General features: G+C 42.8%; 1 protein-coding gene across 6 annotated transcripts in view; it reads left to right on the top strand.

The window, feature by feature from the left end:
- The window catches only part of ST6GAL1 (ST6 beta-galactoside alpha-2,6-sialyltransferase 1), a 198,348-nt gene that overhangs the window by 82,726 nt on the left and 95,288 nt on the right, over positions 1–20,334 (top strand). For all 6 annotated transcript variants that reach the window (XM_082624434.1, XM_082624433.1, XM_082624429.1 and 3 more), the window contains one exon: positions 16,638–16,773. The gene's annotated coding sequence lies outside the window, so the exon portion shown is untranslated. The remainder of the gene's footprint in view (positions 1–16,637; positions 16,774–20,334) is intronic.

Here is a 20,334-nt window from a genome sequence, read left to right as displayed (position 1 = left end):
ATTAGGTATTTGGTCCTTGTCTGATTTCTTGTGGTATTTAAGATGATTAGCATCTCGAGGGCAGGGAGAGTACCAGTTACCTCTGGGCCCGATGTTCTGAGCTCACAGTTACCAATGTCTTGGTTGAATTGATTGATCTGAACAGGCGTGGTTAAAGGTAAGCTCACAGTTCTGGCACACCCAGGCCAGCACCAGTGGGGGGCTTAGAGGAGGGTGGGGAGCTCAGGGGCAGCCTTCTCCCATCTGTGGCCCTCCCTTCTCCCCCTCCATCCTCCTAAGTCACATTCTGTGATGGAGTCAGCATGCAGGGTTTGGCACTTTTTTTTGACAATTTGCTATTGGCTTCTAAGGAGGGAAGCACACTGGCTTTAGAGCCAGACATTCCTGGGCAAGTCATATGACCTCCTCCAGCCTCAGTTTCCTCTTGTATAAGATGCTGAAACAATAGACTCGACATTCATATGCGAGTTCTCTGGAGATCTTTGAAAATTCTCCAAATCGTCTTCATCATTCTTACCAAGTTCTCATTTGTTGACAATGGCCCTAAGGTGAGGCATTTTGCTGTCACTTGACAGATGAAGACATGAGGCACATGCTACAAGAGCACATAATTTCCCCCATTTATGCAGTCATGCACAATCGAGCTATGTTAAGTGACTTCTGTATTGATTTCATGAATATGGAGCTGTAGGCGTTTGTAAGTCTATTAAAATAAATTCATCATTGGGTATAAACTTTTCTGAACATGGACTAGCACTCTGGTTTCTTTGGGAGCTGTAGCTCACAAGCAAGCGGTTACTTCTATCATGTCCTGATACATGAAGGGCACGGAACTCCCTGTGCCCTGGGTCGTGGCCTGGGGGAGAGCTCTCTCACAGACTAAGGGGCGGGCCCCTTCCACCTTGCTATTGCACATACCTCACTCCTGACCCAAATCAGGAGACCTTTGGGGTTGTTCTCAAATAGTCAAAATCCCAAATGTTGACTCTGTACATGCCAAAGGTCAACTGTGAGGACAACAACCGTCCAGGGCTGCTGAAGGATTTGGTGAGATGATATGGCACACGTCTAGCACTCTAAGTGTGCCCTGGGCTTGGAACTGCAGCACTGTTGCTTTCCCTTTAACTGAAACCATTTGCTTCTAGCAGCATTAGTGGGCTTTGCCGTGGCTGAGAGAGTCATAAGTCATAAGTCAAACAAGATGAACCTCTGAGCACAGGCATTAGGAGCACGGTTCTTATATTCAGACAGTTCTGCATTTAAGTCTTGCCACTGCCACTCACTACCAGAAGCCCTTTAACCTCTTTAAGATTCAGCTTCCTTATCTATGAAATGGAAAGGCTAGCAGTGCCAACCTCAGAGGACAGTGAAAGGAGAGAGGTTTAGGGGTGGGATTAAGCAGTGAGTGCTGAGATCTGGCCTCTAAAGAAAAAGATCCAGATTTTCCACCTGCCAACATAGGTGCAATATCAAGTGGTCTTTCTGTATGGGAGGTGGGCAGGGAGGTAGATGTGAAAAACCCCAGAAAACCAGCCGTTGCCTTCTACAAGGGAATGACTGTGGGGCAAAAGCAGACTGGAGTGTATAATCTCTAGGTCCATCCATGTTGCTGCAAATGGTAACAGTTCATTCATTTTTTATGGCTGAGTAATATTCCATTGTGTGTGTGTGTGTATACCACATATTCTTTATCCATTCATCTGTTGATGGACACATAGGCTGCTTCCATGTTTTGGCTATTGTAAATAGTGCTGCTATGAACATTGGGGTGCATGTAGCTTTTAAAAAAATTTGTATTTATTTTTATACAGCTGGTTCTTATTAGTTATCTATTTTATATATATTAGTGTATATATGTCAATCCCAGTCTCCCAATTCATCGTCCCCTCCCGACCCCGGCTTTCCTCACCTTGGTGTTCATACGTTTGTTCTCTACATCTGTGTCTCTATTTCTGCCTTGCAAACTGGTTCATCTGTACCATTTTTCTAGATTCCACATATATGTGTTAACATACGATATTTGTTTTTCTCTTTCTGACTTACTTCACTCTGTATGACAGTCTATAGGTCCGTCCACATCTTTACAAATGACCCAATTTCCTTCCTTTTTATGGTTGAGTAATATTCCATTGCATATATATACCACATCTTCTTTATCCATTCATATGTTGATGGACACATAGGTTGCTTCCATGTCTTGACTATTGTAAATAGTGCTGCTATAAATATTGGGGTGCATGTATCTTTTTGAATTATAGTTTTGTCTGGATATATGTCCAAGAGTGGGATTGTTGGATCATATGGTAACTCTATTTTTAGTTTTAACCATTTTCAGTAGTGGCTGCACCAATTTTCATTCCTACCAAAAGTGTAGGATGGTTCCCTTTTCTCCACACCCTCTTCAGCATTTATAATTTGTTGACTTTTTGATGATGGCCATTCTGACTGATATGAGGTGATACCTCATTGCAGTTTTGATTTGCGTTTCTCTAATAATTAGCAATGTTGAGCATTTTTTCATGTGCCTATTGGCCATCTGTATATCTTCTTTGGAGAAATGTCTGTTTAGGTCTTCTGCCCATTTTTTGATTGGGTTGTTTGTTTTGTTATTGAGTTGTATGAGTTGCTCACATATTTTGGAAATTAAGTCCTTGTTGGTCACATCATTTGCAAATATTCTCTCCCATTCTGTAGGTTGTCTTTTTGCTTTGTTTGTGGTTTCCTTTGCTGTGCAAAAGCTTATAAGTTTGATTAGGTCCCATTTGTTTATTTTTGCTTTTATTTCTATTGCCTTGGGAGACTGACCTAAAAAAAACAGTGCTAAGATTTATGTCAGAGAATGTTTTGCCTATGTTCTCTTCTAAAAGTTTTAAGGTGTAATGCCTTATATTTATGTCTTTAAACCATTTTTAGTTTATTTTTGTGTACTGTATGAGGGTGTGTTCTAACTTCATTGATTTATGTGAGGCTGTCCAGCTTTCCCAATACCACTTGCTGAAGAGACTGTCTTTGCCCCATGATATATTCTTGCCTTCTTTGTCAAAGATTAATTGACCCTAAGTGTGTGGGTTTATTTATGGGCTCTCTATTCTGTTCCATTGATCCATAGGTCTGTTTTCATGCCAATACTGTGCTGTTTTTATTACTGTAGCTTTGTAGTATTGTCTGAAGTCTAGAAGTGTTGTGCCTCCAACTCTGTTCTTTTTCCTCAGGATTGCTTTGGCAATTCTATGTCTTTTGTGGTTCCATATAAGTTTTATGATTATTTATTCTAGTTGTGTGAAAAATGTCATGGGTAAGGCATCTATATTTTTAAAATGCTTCCTAAGTGCTGTTAATGCTCAGGCAAGATGGAGAAGCACTGTTTTAAGTGGTTTCCTTCACCCACACTGAACTTCATAGCTATGGGACTAGGGGTGGGGAGCACCTCTGAGGACAGACTTGATCAAACTCTTTCTCTTCTATATTCTCTTCCCTTTTCTCTTTGCATGTGGCCTATTTGGCCTTGGACTGGTTCTAGGAAAGAGATCAATTTGCTAAGGTGAGAGGAGTAAACTCTTGTCACCTTGGTGACCTTAAGGAGAGGCCAATCACTTCAATGATACTGGTATTTAGAAAATGTTAAGGAACTCTGGCCCTGACTTCCTCCTGCCCAACAGGTAAAACTACATGGAAGGAAATAACAAACAGCCCCTGACACAATACCCAGCTGAGGAGTTTCTGGAGGAAAATATGTTTAAGACAACATTAGCAGACATCATTGTTCTCACTAAAGATAGTTAAACTGGGGTTTGAAGAGAGAGATGTAGGTCATCAGACTCTTGTTACCAAGATTTTAGAGAAAATTTAGTCTTTGGTCTTTCAATAGAACTCTTTTCCCTCCTGCGTTGTTGCCATTTGGTTCTCCTTTGTTCTTCAGCACATGAGAATTCTGGGTAGCTAATTACCCTGCCCAGCTCTTACAGTACTGCTATTCTGTCCCTGGGGAGGATCTTTCTGGTGTAACTGCTGCTTTGCATTCAACTGCTGAGAGCTGAGATGATGGGGAGGGAGGCTTGTGTCTGTTTGATTTGGCAGTCACTAAAATTCTGGTTTTACATTGCTGTTCTCCTGATTTTTTTTTTTTTTTTTTGCGGTACGCGGGCCTCTCACTGTTGTGGCCTCTCCCGTTGTGGAGCACAGGCTCCGGATGCGCAGGCTCAGCGGCCATGGCTCACGGGCCTAGCCACTCCGCGGCATGTGGGATCTTCCTGGACCGGGGCACAAACCCACGTCCCCTGCATCGGCAGGCGGACTCTCAGCCACTGCGCCACCAGGGAAACCCTGTTCTCCTGATTTTTAAGCACTTAGGAGCCAGATTTTTCTGGATAAACTTAAGAGTGCCTTAATTTTGCCTAGTTGGGTACAGATAGGGGTAGGCTTTTTTTTTTTTTTTTTTTTTTAAACATCCTTCCATATCTAGCCAACCAGTAGAACCTGTTTTTTAGGAGGCCAGCTGGGATCAGAAAGTTCTAATTTTATTGGGGTAAGTTTCAGGCCATGGACAAACCAGAATTCCTTGCCCAGGGTTTCCAGAGACCCACCAGACACTTTCAGAATTTCAGAAAGCCAGACAGCAGAAGCACATTTATCCCAACAAACCTGCACAGGCCAAGGAAATCATCAAGTTTCTTTGTATTAAGGCTGAACTTGTATCACCTGATGGTGATAACAATGACAATCTCATGCTGGTTAGAACCTCTTATTGGCAACAACATCCTTGTCCATTTGATAACAAATGAGAACTCAAATTATTAGTTAAATTTGGCTGACAACAATTTCAAAACTTGGGGATCATAGCACGGGGAAACAAATACAAGATGTACTAGATGTGGAAGAATTTAGGAACCGGTGGCTTTGGCTAAATTAAGGGGCACTTCTGTTATTTCACTGTGCTAACGTCATGCTGGGATGAAGAGAGAACTGTGTGGATGGTGAAAAATCTATACTGAAAATTCTGATGAATTCTCAGAATTCTACTTAGACCAGTAGAAATAAAGTCTCTACTTAGTAGCTCATTTAGTTACAGTAAACAAATAGACTCACAACAAATAAACTCACTTCTTACCTTGCCCAGAAGTGACACGTTATTTTTGCTCACATTTTATTGCTGATAACTAGTCAAACAGTCCCAGTTCCACTTAGATGCAGGGTGTGTGTGTATGCACATTTGCTGAAAAATCTAATCCCCGGCTGGGTCACCACTTTAAGCAACAACTCTATATGGCAGAGAGCACATCTTCTGTCAGGCGGCCAGTGTTTCCTCACTGACATGAAGAAACAGGAAGAGGAGTCATTGCAGAATTAAGTGGCAACTCAGGTGACACAAATTAAGAGTTCTTGGTCATAAAGAAACGGGAACCCATTACAGGGAGATTTTTGGAGGCCAGGACACACAGACTGCTTCTTGGAGGTATTATGGTTAGCCAAGGGCAATATGGTGTCAAGGTTTCTAGTCTAGGGACAGAAAGTTTGGGTTCTAAAGTACAGATGAGGGTGAAGTTTGCACACTGAGAGGTTAAGGAGGTCGGGATCGGGGCAAAGTATGGGTTGGCTAAAAAGTTTGTTCAGGTTTCTCCATAACATCTTATATATATAAAGTGATGTCACCAGAAGGTCCAAGATGGTCACTGGCAACTCTAGTTGACCTGGTAAAGCAGAGAGGCGCTCAGGGGTCATTTCAGGGGCCCTGAGTAGAGAGATATATGTTGGAAAGCTGGACCAGGCTTGCAAGTTAGAACAGTCTGGCTTGCATCCCAGTTTTGACCATTTGTAATATCTTAAGCATATGGCTTAAACTCTCTGAGCCTTAGTTTCTTCACTCATCAAAGAGGATCATTAATACCCCACCCCACTGGGTGGTGGTAAGAATTAAATTTGGTAACATAAAATGCTAGCGCCCAGTAAGAGCTCAGTAAATGGGTTCCTGGGCCTTCCTCACCTGAGTTGTTGCAATAGCCTCTAGAAAGGTCTTTCTTTCCTTAACCTTCCCCAACCTGCCACCTACCACAGTTGATTCTCAGTGTAGCAGCCAGAATGATCCCTTTCAAACATAGGTCAGCCAAATCTTATTTAGAGTGAGAGCTAGAGTTCTCACACCAGTCGAAGACCCTCCTTGCTCTGTACTTACTACTTCCCTGCCCTCCTCTTCTGCTGCTCTCCTCCTCCACCTCTGTCCTCCAGGCCTCCGTCCTATTCTTCAAACAGGTCAGGCATGCCTCTGCCTAGGGATTTTGCTGTTCCCTCCACTTGGAACTCTCTTCCCTCAAAAATCTGCATGAGCCCTCCTTCACCTCCCTCTAATGTTTGCTCAAATGCCTTCTCAGTTAGGCTTTCTCTGAATGTCTAATTTAAAATGCATACCCCCAGCCCCGCTGTCCCTCTCCATCTTCCCTGCTTTAATTTTCTGGGTAGCAATTATCCCCTTACAAACACTACATATGTGTTTATTTTGTTTTCCTCTTCACTTACCCTCTCACTGGAAGGCATATTCTGGGGGGTTAGATTTCTGGCTGGTTTCTGTACTGTCGAAACTTTTTCTGCATCTCCACTTCGGCTCACCATAGAAAATAAGCATTTGCTGGATGAATGAACCTATTATGAGTATCAGAGTATGTTGTTCTTATAAGCTCTGGGGCCACTGCAACACGGAGGCCTCCCTGTTCATTTCCCTACCCCAAACTTCCTTAGATGACCAAGGCTTAGCTCCTCTTAGATATAAAAACATTGGGAGAACCACTGAACTGGAAACCACTGAATCTCAAGAAGCCTTGAAATCGAAAACTAAGTTCACAGGAAACAGAGCAAAGGGGAGTAAGTTAATACCATGAGGAAGTCGTCAGCCAGATTCAGTACATGGCACATTCCATAGGACAAATGACTTAGTTTTTTCAACAAATTTAATATCATGAAAAAGAAAAAATAAGGGAGTGGGGAATTGTTATAGATTAAAAGAGAGTTGAGAGTGGCATATCATCCAAACAAAATGTGCTTGCCTTGTTTGGATCCTCATTCAAGGAAATTAGTGTAAAAGACATTTTTGAGAGAATTGGTAAAAATTTGAAAGTGGAGTGGATATTGGGTGATAATGGCATCGTGGTCATGTATGTGGGTGTGTGTGTTTGTTGTGTATGTGTTCTCATGTATTCTCTGGCAGAACCCAACATGTGGGAGGTGTGGGGGAGTACTATTATAGATAATTCAGCTCTTCAGAAAATGATTTTGAGGGCCTATGTTCTCAGTTTTCCCAAGGATGGTACATAGCTAATACTGTTCTAGATACCAGGGAGGTAAGTTAATTCATTACATAAGTGGACGTCTTAGGACATTCAGGCTTAATTTTCTCATGGCACGCCAGTCGGGAAGAGCTGGTGGGGGGGTAACTGACATGAAGTCTGGTGTTTGCTTTAAATTATTCCAAGAAAGAAAGGGGGATGCGGGATTAATGAAACGAGATTAGCAAAATGTTGATAATATTTGGAGCTGGATTATGAAAACATGGAGGCTCATCATGCTATCCTCTGTACCTTTTCATTTTTTTATTTTGTTTTTAATTTTTGGCTGTGTTGGGTCTTCGTTACTGCGTGCGAGCTTTCTCTAGTTGTGGCAAGAGGGGGCTACTCTTGGTTGCGGTGCACGGGCTTCTCACTGCGGTAGCTTCTCTTGCTGTGGAGCACAGACTCTAGGCGGGCGGACTTCAGTAGTTGTGACACGTGGGCTCAGTAATTGTGGCTCGTGGGCTCTAGAGCGCAGGCTCAGTAGTTGTGGCTCATGAGCCTAGTTGCTCCGCAGCATGTGGGATCTTCCCAGACCAGGGCTCGAACCTGTGTCCCCTGCGTTGGCAGGCGGATACCCAACCACTGTGCCTCCAGCGAAGCCCTCTGTACCTTTTTGTATGTGTAAAAACTTCCATAATACAAATGTGAAACAGTTCTTTCTGAGGAGGAAAGAGGCCTATTTTCTTTCCTCTCTACGTCTCTGTGGAGTGTGGCGGAGAGAGGTGGGTGGGTCTATTGCTTGGGAGGAGCATGGTGTTTATTCAGCCGTCCTTCTGGGCCCTTTTTTGTTCCTTCCTCCTCGGCTTACCCCTGACTGTTGGAGTGGAGCAGGATGGTCTTAGCTGGTAAGACTGGGGGATACCTGCTGGGGCTGGGGCTTCTACTGCTTGTACTGGGGAGTGGGCATCATACAGAAAGGGAGCTGATGGGGTGTGAAGTGCCTGCTTTCCGCCAGGCACCTGTCAAATTGGAAGGCAAAAATCGCTACAAGTACATGTCCGCTAAAGGCACAAGGTTGAAGACAAAGCACAAGCCAATGGCCTGTGGTTTTTCTTTGCCCTGGCTCCTTTAGTCCTGAGTCCAGAGCTCTCCCTACCTGCTCTGAGTGGCTGGCTCTGATCCAGGACCGAGGAGCAGCTGCCCTGTCTGTGGTGGGGACTCAACATCCCGCACAGAAAAAGTTCTGTTCTCCACATTTTTAGATAACCTCAGGGAAATGTACTCGGCCGTTTCACAGTCTTCTCCTTCAGTGCCTGCCTGGCTGGGTAAAAGATCTAATCTCTGTTAAGAGACGGTTTTTTTTTTTTTGCAGCCTGGGTCTGGAACAGCCTGGACAGGCAGGAATGAAGGCCCCTTTATCTTCGGGGCTCTGCTCTGGCAGGATTTCCCCCTCCCTCCCTTTAGCCTGGCAGCGGGGCTGGTCCTCAGGTAAACACTTGTCAACGCAGCCACTCAGGCACCTGGCAAAGTCTCTTATGGTTTCCTTTCACTCCCTCCTCAGATTCACCAACTACAGATTGGTTTCCGGAGCTTATCTGACTTTTTCTGTCCTTTTGAGTAAAACTGGGACTTGTCAGAAATGTTTTGATACAACTACTAATGTTTTGACCTACGCCGGCTCCCACTGGTAGGTAGGTGGCCAGGAGCTGGTAGGCTGTTTCTGACAGCAGCCTGGACCAGCTCTGCTGGAGCCCCTGGGACGTGAGCCAGTGGCACCCACCTCAAGCACTGTTGTTGCCGCAGGGATTAAATGAGTTTTACCCAATGACAGGGACTTTACCGTTTGTAAAATACTCAGCACGTGGTAAAAGTATAATAATTCTTAGCCAGAACAAAGTGATAAAGCCTATCAGTAAATTGTCAGCACAACCCTGCAGTGGCAAATTTTTTTTTATAAATTTATTTATTTTATTTATTTATTAATGGCTGTGTTGGGTCTTCATTTCTGTGCGAGGGCTTTTCTCTAGTTGCGGCGAGCGGGGGCCATTCTTCATCGCGGTGCGTGGGCCTTTCACTGTCGCAGCCTCTCTTGTTGTGGAGCACAAGCTCCAGACGCGCAGGCTCAGTAGTTGTGGCTCACGGGCCTAGTTGCTCCGCGGCATGTAGGATCTTCCCAGACCAGGGCTCGAACCCGTGTCCCCTGCATCGGCAGGCAGATTCTCAACCACTGCGCCACCAGGGAAGCCCCAGAGGCAAATTTTAAAGTATTATTATCCATACTTCACAGATGAAGACACAGGCTCACAGAAGTTGACCAAACGGGTCTAACATCATGCAACTGACAGAAAAGCCAGGATTTGACTTTGGGCTTTTGAGATGCCAGAGCCTGAGGTCTTTCTCCAAAGCTTGAGCTTCTCAAACTATTGTTGGTAAAGGACTGGGTTTCTTCCCCAACCTCTCACGCTTCAATAATTTAAAAAATACAATAAAAGGGAGTTATTAGAATAATGAAATGAAAAAGACATTTAAAATACAAGCCATATTTTTAAAGTTATTAGATTCATCAGGCATAAAATTACTCTTTCAAATTACTATAGAAGTTGATTACACCCAGTTTCTATACTTTTCCCATCCTGGATCTAGATAAAGCTTTCTCAGACTAGCACTTCTGATTGCATCAGAATCACTTGGGGGTGCCTGCTAAATGCAGGTTTCTGAGCCCCATCCCAGATCACTGGGAACAGAGTGACTGAGGTAGAATTCAGGAATCTGCATTTTACCAAGTAATTTTAATAATGTGCTCTACATCTGATCATCATTGTTCTCTGCAATGCTGCCTCCCCTCTACAGATTATAGAGGATAGTCTAAAAGGTGACGTGAACACAGTGTTTTATTCTACTGTCTCCCAACCCCAGCCCTACTATTTTGCTTTTGTTTTTAATTATTAGGGACGTCCTTTCTGTAGAAACTCAGCAACAGAAACTGCTTCCGAACTCATTTTACTGCACGTCAACAAATGTGTTTTGATTGCAAACTACAGGCTGAGTAGAGGGGGAACAGATCACAAGGTGCCCACATCCAGTAGAAAGCAAGTGTCGCTAGAACAAAGTCCAGAACCTGGGGCACTTCGGTGTGTAGAGGTAGGGGAGATGAGGAGGAACCAGCATCAGAGACAGCTGAGGAGGAGTGACCAGTGAGTGGAGAAAACCCAAAAGGGTGTGGGTTTTGGAAGCCCGAAGGGGGAAGTGACCAACTGTGTAAAGTACGGCTGATGGGCTGAGTAAGATAAAGACTCAGCCCTGACCATTTGCTTGGTAGCATGGAGGTCACGGAGGTCTTTGGGGACATGACAAGAGCAGTTTCATCAAGATGAGGAAGGCTTGATGGAGTTGGTTCAAGTGAGAATGGGAAGAGGGAAACTGGAAACAGTGACTACAGATAGTTCTTTCAAGGAGTTCTACTGTAGAGGGAAGAAAAGGAGCAGGGGAAGTGAAATGAGGTCAAGAGGTTTTGTTGGAGGGACAGGGAAATGGAGTTTATTTAGACCTCATGTAATGGCTAAATATGTGACTTTTGTAATGTCATGTATCTTTTTCAGTTAATTCTTTCAGTAACATGAAAACATTGTCAATGTAAGTTTTTTCTTCACACTCTTTCAAACGCTCCCTAATCCCAAATGATATTGTCAAGAAGAGTCTGCAAATCACTCTCGTTCCTTACATAGCTTAATTTGAATATATTTGAAAAAAATGATGCTGCATTTTTTTCATATTTGTTTTATTTTTGGCTAAAGTATTTTTTTTTATTTATTTATTTTTTGCTGTATGCAGGCCCCTCACTGTTGTGGTCTCTCCCGTTGCGGAGCACAGGCTCTGGACGTGCAGGCTCAGCAGCCATGGCTCACGGGCCCAGCCGCTCCGCGGCATGTGGGATCTTCCCGGACCGGGGCACGAAACCATGTCCCCTGCATCAGCAGGCGGACTCTCAACCACTGCGCCACCAGGGAAGCCCCTGGCTAAAGTATTTTTAAAGTAAATTTCATCTCTACTTCAAATGCGTAGGACTTTTTTCCTAACATAACCACATATATAATCATAATAATACTATTATTAAACCTACCAAAATTAACAGTGATTTCTTAATATCATATATAATACCCAGTCTATATTCAGATACCCCCATTTCTCCCCAGTGTTGTTCTGTTCAAACCAAAGGTCTGCAGACTGCATGTGATTGTTGTGTTTTTTTGTGTTTTTAAAGTCATTTGTTTTTTGTGCTCATTGACTTGTTGATGAAACTAGTTTAATTATTCTATAGAATGTCCTGCTTTCTGGATATATCTGGTAAATTAGGGTGTCTTTTAACTTGTTCTTCTTTCTCTTGTATTTCCGAAAAACTGGAATTGCATATAAAGGCTTGATCACTTACAGATTAAACATTTTGGGCAAGAAATTTTCATTCGTGGTGCTATGTGCTTCATACTGTTTCACTTCAGAAGGCAAAAACTGTCTAGGTGTCCCATTGTTAGTGATGCTGAGACTGATCTGGGTCATGAGGTGCCCAATCAGGAGAGTTTTTTTTTTTTTTTAAAGATAGGAGAAATAAGAGCATACCTATATGCTGATGAGCATGATCTTTGAGAGAAAGATACCTATTGATGCAGAAGAAAAAGGGGGGATTTTTAAGAATGTCTTTAAGTAGACAAGAATGTGTAGGATTTATGGAAAAATGTTGGATATTGCAAGTGTTGGATGCAGCCAATTAATTCATAGTAATGAGATCATTTGGGCATAAGTGCAGGTAAGGTGAGTAGGGGTGGTACAAAAGCTGCGTGTGGAAGTTCTACTCTGGTAGCTTCCTTTTTTTCTATTAGTAAGTAGCAAGTTCATCAGGCAAGGGTGAGGATAAGAGGAGTTTTTAGTGGGGAGGAAGTCATACAATCCTCTAGGACAGTGGCAGATGAATTGACTGGAAAAGTAGCATATCATTGCAGTGGAGCATTAAGGAGCTATTTGCAGTTAGTGATCATGAACTTGAAGTGACATCATTAAGCATCGTTGCATGATTTTCTCTAGCCATGTTCAGCTGCCTGCTTGCAGGTGTGGAGTAGGACAGAGAGTTGGATTTAACCAGGATTGGGGTTTATCCAAACATGTGTGATGAGAGAGGTCAACTGAATGACTGACCATGGAATTTAAGCTGGATAGGAAAGGAAAGGATGGCAGGGAGGAAGTGAGAGACAGTGGGAAGGTAGTAGGATCAAACACAGAAGATTGTTAGAGTTGGGTACTGGTTGGACTAAGCTGCAGAGATAGGAGTGGTAATTAGAGAAGGATGCCTGAAATCGAGGCATCCCTTGATGAAGGGAGTATGTTTTTTGGAAATGACAAGATCAAAGCTATGACCCTGGGGGTGAGTTGCTGAGGTCACAGTCATTGGAGTTGACTAGAATAATTCTATAAGTGATTGTTAATGCCACCAAGAGTTATGACAGAAATAGTGTTGGAGAGAATTCTAGTGAGCCGGGAGCTAACATATTCAAGGAATGAGGAAGATTGTCCTGGGTGGAGGAGAAGATACAGCAGCAAGGTGGTCTGCACAGGGTTGCCACAAGGATGGAATGAGTAGGTGCACGTGGAGTTCCCAGCACTGAGCATGGGCTGAGCACAGGCTCAGCAAGTGTTACTGGTTTTCATTCTGGGTCTGTGTGGCTCCAGAGAGCTGAGCTTAAACTGCTGGGTTTATTTTCACAGGGAGGTTGATTTCTTTTCATTTTAAGACCTTTCTAAGAGGCAGAGCTGCTCACATAGCCATGTGCAACCTGGGGAGGTGGTGAATTTCCTGTCACTCAGTGTACTCACCAGATGGAATGAATACCTGCTACGGTAGTGCTGTAAAGGGGACTCCGGCAATTGAAGGTGATGGATGGGTAGGTGGTGGGGGTGATTCTAACAACTGAAGGACGTGGGGACCGGGAGGAGTGGTGTCTCAGCTAGCCTCATTCTTTCATTCAAACATGACTGAGCACTTCCCAGTTATGGCGCAGAGCCTGGCTTGATGCAGAGGACCAGAGATAATCTTAAAGGTTGGGACAGACCTGCAAACGAGTAAGTGTCATGTGGTCTGATGAGAGCCAGCACAGACACAGCGGAGCTGTGACAATCTCCGTGGGGGTCAAGAAAGGCTTCAGAGTCCAGGGGCACTTGAGCTGGTATAGGAGGCTGAGTGGTCATGGCCTTGTGTGAACAGGGCAGGAAAGGACATTTCAATCAGAAGGCATTCTATGTGCAGGGCTACAAAGGCATGAAAGAGCATGGGACATTTGGAGTGTCACGAGTGAGTTACTCTGGGCAAATTGCCGTCACACCTGTCTCAGTCTTGCATTTGTAAAAATGGGGATAGTAGTGGTATCCACACAGTAGGGGATGGGGAGGGGTAAATGAAGTGACGTGTATGATTTTTGTCACAGTTCCTATTGCAATCCCTTTGGGTGTCTTATCTAACTTGATTATTTAAATAATCCCATGAGATGGGCTCTGTTATTATTATTCCCATTTTACAGATAAAGAAGCTGAGTTCTAGGGGGTTGAGTAGCTTGTCCAGGGTCATGTAACTGGGGAAAGGCAGAGTCTGGACTCTTGCCCAGCTCAGTCTAATTCCAGAGTTCTTACTCTTAACCCCTGAGCTACAGTCGGTGCTTTGGACGTAGCTAGTATTAAACACTTGGTAGCTGTTGTCGTGAGTGCTAAAGTTTCTCCCCCAGAGAGTTGAGGATTCTGTTACCACTTGTGTAGCTGGTTGAAGATCACCACTGCTATTATCTCATGAGCAGCGGTGACTAGTTTTGGAAGGCCCTCATCATCTACAACAGATATAGATCAACAGTTATACCACTTGTTTCAATTGGTTGATTTTTGGAAATCAACAGTGGGGAATGATTTTTAATCTCCTTAGAGGGCAAGTTGTTCCGAGCAGATGCGATATGTGGGAGGAAGATACGGGTTTGCTGCACCCCTCTGATGTCTGTGCACTGAACCCAAATAAAAGTCTCATGCCCCAGCAGCTCATGCATTGAGGGAATGGCAGTGAAGCAGCATATACAGGCAAGAGGCGGCATCCAAAGTGCCGATGACTGCCCAAAGTGTTCTCAATGAGGCTGCTGAGAAAGACCCCTGTCCTTCAATGCTGTCTGAGGTAAGCATAGACCTCTTAAGGGCTGGCAACACTTTCTTCATTCATTCATTCAACCAATAGCTATTGAGTACCTACCATATGCCAGGCATGCATCTAGGCACTGAGGGTAGTGGTGAAGAAAGGCCAACACTTACAGAGTTTACATTTTTGGTAGGAGGAGACAAATGGTAATCCTGCTTGCATAATCACAAACCCCCTGCCTCAAAGGAAAGTTACATGACATGAAAAGAGGGATAGCTTTCAGAGACATTTTTTATTTTTGGACTCTACCAGGAGGCTGCTAGGGAGGGAGTAGAAATTAATTTAACTTTTTAAGAAAGTAATCATGCTGTAGAATTAAGAGCTCATGACTATGAACCAAGTTATTGTACTTCCAGGAAATAAAACTGAATAAATAATTCAAAAGGAGAAAAGGTTAATAATTAAGCTTCCAGCAGTAGGGAAATAATATGCTACATCCACCAGTTAGAATATATACACAATGGTGTGTGAATTTAAGTAGCAACATGAAATAAAATGCTTCAAATATAACAAAAAAGTGAAACGCAGAATGTTACCTGTACATATTTAGTTACATTGTGACTAAAAGTTATGCATGTCCAAATATCTAGAAAAAATGTACATGGTTGAGACCTGAAAACAGGTGATGAGCAAACTGAGAAGAGATAAATTCTCATCTTTCAGTTTGACTTGCTTTATGTTGAGTAATTTAGGCAAAACTGTTGGAGATATTGAATTGGTTATAATATTGCTTCTGTTTTATGTTTTAGTTTTTTGGCCGTGAGGTATGCGGGATCTTAGCTCCCTTATCAGGGATTGAACCTGCACCCCCTGCCTTGGAAGGCAAAGTTCTGTCTGACCATGGGACAGCCAGGGAAGTCCCTTAACCATAGATTTTTCACCATTATAAATCATTTTGAAACTGAAAGCTATTTTTCTTTTTGTACATGCATATTGCTTTATAAAACTCATTCTTCATGAATCTTCTTCCAGTTTTCACCACAGCCATGTAAGGTAGGGAATTATTTTATATATGAGGAAACTGAAATATATAACCTTTTCTCCCTTTGAATTATTTATTCAGTTTTTTTTCCTGGAAGTACAATAACTGGGTTCATAGTCATGAGCTCTTAGTTCTATGGCATGATTACTTTCTTAAAAAGTTAAATTAATTTCTACTGCTCTCTTGAAATATACCAACTTCATTACAATCTGCCTGGCAATGAGTATTAATCATTTTGAAAACTGCTGGCTAATGTTAATTTTACAAACTAGTATCTTAATGTTCAGTTATCTCTTTTGAGTTTCTCTCAAGAGTAATCATAATTTCATATGCTCATTAATTGTATTTTCTGTTTTGTGATTTGTCTGTTCATGTTGATTGCCTGTTCATTTCTAGAGGCTTTTACTGTTTGAACCCTTTGCACACCTTGAGTTTATCTTCCTTTTTACTACAGTATTTTTTATTGTATACAAGTTGGAATTTTCATGCAACTGACTATTAAACTTTTCCTTTGTTATTTTTCTACATTCCATCAGAAAGAAGAGAGCCAACAAATATAGAGTTCTATTTTTAGCTTTTAAAAATTATATTTTTAGAATTTTTTCCAACTCTAAGAGTAACACGTGTACATTTTAGAAATTTGGAATATACCAAAAAATTATAAAAAATGAAAACCCTCATTACTCCTTATTCTACCATCCAGGGTGTATTTTTTTTTTTTTTTTGTCCTTTCTCTTTCTCACATGTGAATTCTAAAAAATGTATTTTTTCTGAATTTCAGTTAACATTATACTGATAGAACTTTCATGTATCATTAAATATTCTTTGAAAATAATTTTTTTAAAGTTTGTTTAGAGTTCATTTTGGGATGAACTGAATCCTCTCTTCCCCAAATTGCTGTTTATGTATGCTCAGACCAGAGACTAAACAGTCCTTTTTTCCCAGGTTGGTCTGTGGTGCTTGCTCATGTTCTTATCTAGTATCGGACTATTTCTAGGCTCTCTATGCTGTTTATGGACCCAGAGCACTGTACCTGTAATTGGCTTTTGTCTCTCTTTTTCTGAGCTCTTGGGACTTCCCGGGCGTGTAGCAGACGTCCCTGTCTATCTTGTTAATCTTTAACTCTGCCCCTGCTGGAAAACGGTACTTAACTCATCTTTTTTTTTTCTTTTCTCCTTTGTAGATGCTTTTTGATCATCCTGAGAAAAATGAGCCTTGGCCTCCAGACCCAATAAAGCAAACATTCCTCCCATGGGGAATAGTGCTGGTTCCTGAGGACCTGGAGGGCCTGCAGCCCCAGGGGGATTAGCCAGAAGCAGGTAAGGAACACCTGGAGGTGTGGGATATGGAGGCAGCACCGGGGTCCATTTTCTATTTGGGATTGGCATGGCAGAGTGCACTGGTGAGGAGCCACAGAGGGGCTGAAGGTCTGGCTACAGCTTTGCTGTTTTCTTCTTTTTTTTTTTAGTCCTTAGTCAATGAGGGGTGGAGATAAGTGATTTGCCTATTTTGCCTATTTCTATAAACTATAAATATAAGATTTAAAGTTATCCTGTAATTCAGTCTAGCTTTTTAAAGCACCTACTATGGCCAAGCCCTGCATTTGCTACTGGGCATCCAGTGATGAGTAGCCTAGGGCGGGAGCCCTACTTTGGCTGGGATTTTTCTTTCTGTTGGTTCAGTGTTGGCTTGTTCTCTGTAGGTGATAATGCGAGTTGTTACTTATTCTTCTAGAAGCCTGGTGAGCTCGTAAGTGTTCGTTGATACAGTCCCATCAATTCAAGAACCCTTTATTGAATACCCACTGTGTTCCAGGCATGGTGCCAGGCACTGGAGTGTCAGAAATGAACCAGGAGGAGTTTCCCTCTAGCAGGGGGTCAGCATGAAAGCAAGCATTACTAAACACTAGAGGCAAGCAGCAGGGAGCAAGAACAGTGCTGCTGTTCTTGCTGGGAGACCAAGAAGGGGAGGTGGGCTCCACAGGAGGCCAGAAGCAGAAAGGTAATTCTGTCTGGTTGCCAGGCAAATGGACAAGGGGGTCGATTACAGCAGTGCAGAGTCCTAGAGGCTTAAGAAGGCAATCTGGGATGTGATTGGGAAATTAAAAACTTGGACTGATTTCCCAAAGAATCTGGGGAGAAATATTTACTACTCCTTTCCTTCAGTTTGGGCTGCTTAGATGAAACTTCTTCAAGTCCTTGTCTCTCTAGAGCAGCTTGAGAGATGAGAGTGAAGCTCTAAGTGCCTATGACCAGAAGCTCCAGCCAGCTGGTAGACTTGGAACCTCACCAGAGGGTGGTGGGTGGCCAAGAGAATTGGGAGCCCTGACACGAGGTTTCACACGAGTGCCCTGAGGCACTCACAACAGAGCACTGGCCTTGAAGGCTGAGGCTTTCTTAAAGTTGTAAGACTGTGTTATGGTTGAAGGTTTGGGGAATTCTTCTTTCCTGGGAAACTCAACCTTGGAGAGTGGGTGCTGGCAGGAAGTCGAACACAAACCCCTCTGAGCCTCAGCCCAGTGAGACAGTGAACCAGGCGCCACCTCCCTAACTCCTGACTTATTTCACTCATACACATAAAAGTTAAGTCCCAACTCCACCATTTCCAAATCACTCATGCAGCTTTGAAAATTATCTATATTTACAAAACTGTAGTTTCTTCAGTTGTAAGTGGAACTAATAAAATTTTCTCTGCTCATCTCACAGGGTTATACTGGGTCTCATAAACCTAATTGCTGTGAAAGGGTTGCCTGACTGGTAAAACAGTGCACATTAGTAGTGTCAGTGCTGATAGTGAGGGTGTTTATTCTGTGACTTTCCAGCAGTTGTGTCACTAGAGATCCTGATTTCTGAGTCCTAGTTGGTCAACACTGACTATCCACTGTGCTTTTTCACAATGCCTGTTCTTTAGTCCAAAGACCATGGACTTTTAGTCAGATAGACCTGGGTTGGAATCCTGGTTCTAGCACTGATTAGCTATTGACGTCCAAGAAGCCCTGTATCCTTGCTAAGCCTGTTTCCTCATTTTCTCAAGAGGGGCTGTTAATACCTATCCCATAGTGGTATAGTAAAAATTAAATGAGATAAAGCAGGTAGAGTGCCTACCATATAGTAGGCACTTCTCAAATGCTACTTTCCCTTTTCTAGTTTTTCCTCAACTGTCTTAGTGTCCTATGATTAGCTGTGTTGGGTGTCTGGGGAAATTGAATTGCTTAGGTTTCTGATGATGCAACAAGCGCCTGCCCCATTTCATCTCATGTTTGAATTCTCTCTCTGTGTACATTTCATCACTTCCAAAACTTTGGTGGCCCAAGGTAAGCACCCATCCTCCTAGAGTCACTGGTTCCCGAGGTCTGTGGTGGTAGGAAGCACTGTTTGGTGCTTAAATTAGAGTCTCAGTGAGGTGGGATCAAGATGGTAGAGTAGGAGGACCCTGAGCTCACCTCCTCCCACAGTCACAGCAAAACTACAGCTACATATAGAACAACTTTCTCTGAGAACGACCTGAAGACTAGCAGAATAGCTCTTACACAATTAAGGATATAAAGAAAAAAACACACCAAGGTGGGTAGGAGGGGGCAGAGACACGATCCAGTCAGGACCCATACCTCTGGCAAGTGACCCACAGAGGAAGAGAGTATCACAAACTTGGAGGTCCTTCCTAAGAGCAAAGGGTTCAAGCCCCACATTGGGGGCCCCAGCCCTGGGGACCAGCACCAGGAAGATAAGCCCCCTTAACTCATTCTCAAACTTATGACTGGGCGAGCTGGAGGGCTGTAGGAAACTGAGACTATGCTCTTAAAGAGCTTGTGCACAAACTTACTTGCTCCCAGTCCCAGTGCAGAGGCAGTGGATTGAAAAGCACTTGACATTCTAGCCAGCCAGCCAAGACCACACCAGCACACCCCAGGCTAACCCTCAGCCTGTACGTGGCTCCTCCAACTGTCCCCCATTTGCCGAGGTGGCAGCCCCTGGTGCACCCTGGGAGAAGTCCTGGCCCACACCAGGCTGTAACTCTAGCCCCTGCAGTTCCAGCACTTCCCAGGATGGCGGCCGCTGGTGCATCCTGGGGACAGATATGTTCCAAATGAAAAACAAGATAAAGCCCCAGAAAAAAAAAAAAAAGAAACCAACATAAGTAATTGTAATTTACCTTATACACCATACAGAGTTCAAAGCAAGGGTCATAAATATGCTCACCAAACTCAGGAGAATAGAGGAATATGAGAACTTCAACAAAGAATTAGAAAATATAAAAAATAACCAGTCACAGATGAATAATACAATAACTGAAATGAAAAAAAAATACACTAGAGGGAATCAGCAGCAGATTAGGTGATACAGAACACGTAAATGATCTGGAAGACAGAATAGTGGAAATCACCCAATCAGAGCATCAAAAAGAAAAAAGAATTTAAAAAATTGAGAATTGTTTACTGGAGCTCTGGGCAACATCAAGCATACTAACATTTGTATTATAGGGGTCCCAGAAGGATAAGAGAGGGGAAAAGGGGTAGAAAAAAAATATTTGATGAAATAATGGCTGAAAACTTTACTAACCTGGGGAAAGAAACAGATATCCAGGTCCAGGAAGAATAGAGAGTCCCAAACAAAATGAACCCCAAAAGATCCATATCACAACATATATTTTTTTCACACTGCAATAGAGATTTATTACTTTTTAAATTTTTTAATTGAAATATAGTTGAAACTAATAAAATATTGTAAATCAAGTGTATAGCAAAGTGATTTAGTTAATTTTTTTCAGATTTTATTCCGTTATAGGTTACATATCAAGAGGTCATAATTAAAAGGGAAAAATTAAAGACAAAGAGAGAATTTTGAAGGCAGCAAGAGGAAAATGAAGAGTAACATACAAGG

Source organism: Mesoplodon mirus (assembly GCF_964341445.2).
Source record: "Mesoplodon mirus genome assembly, chromosome: 6".
Taxonomy (NCBI): Eukaryota; Metazoa; Chordata; class Mammalia; order Artiodactyla; family Ziphiidae; genus Mesoplodon; species Mesoplodon mirus.
Note: the sequence above shows the minus strand (reverse complement) of the source record. Positions and strands in the feature narration are given on the sequence as shown.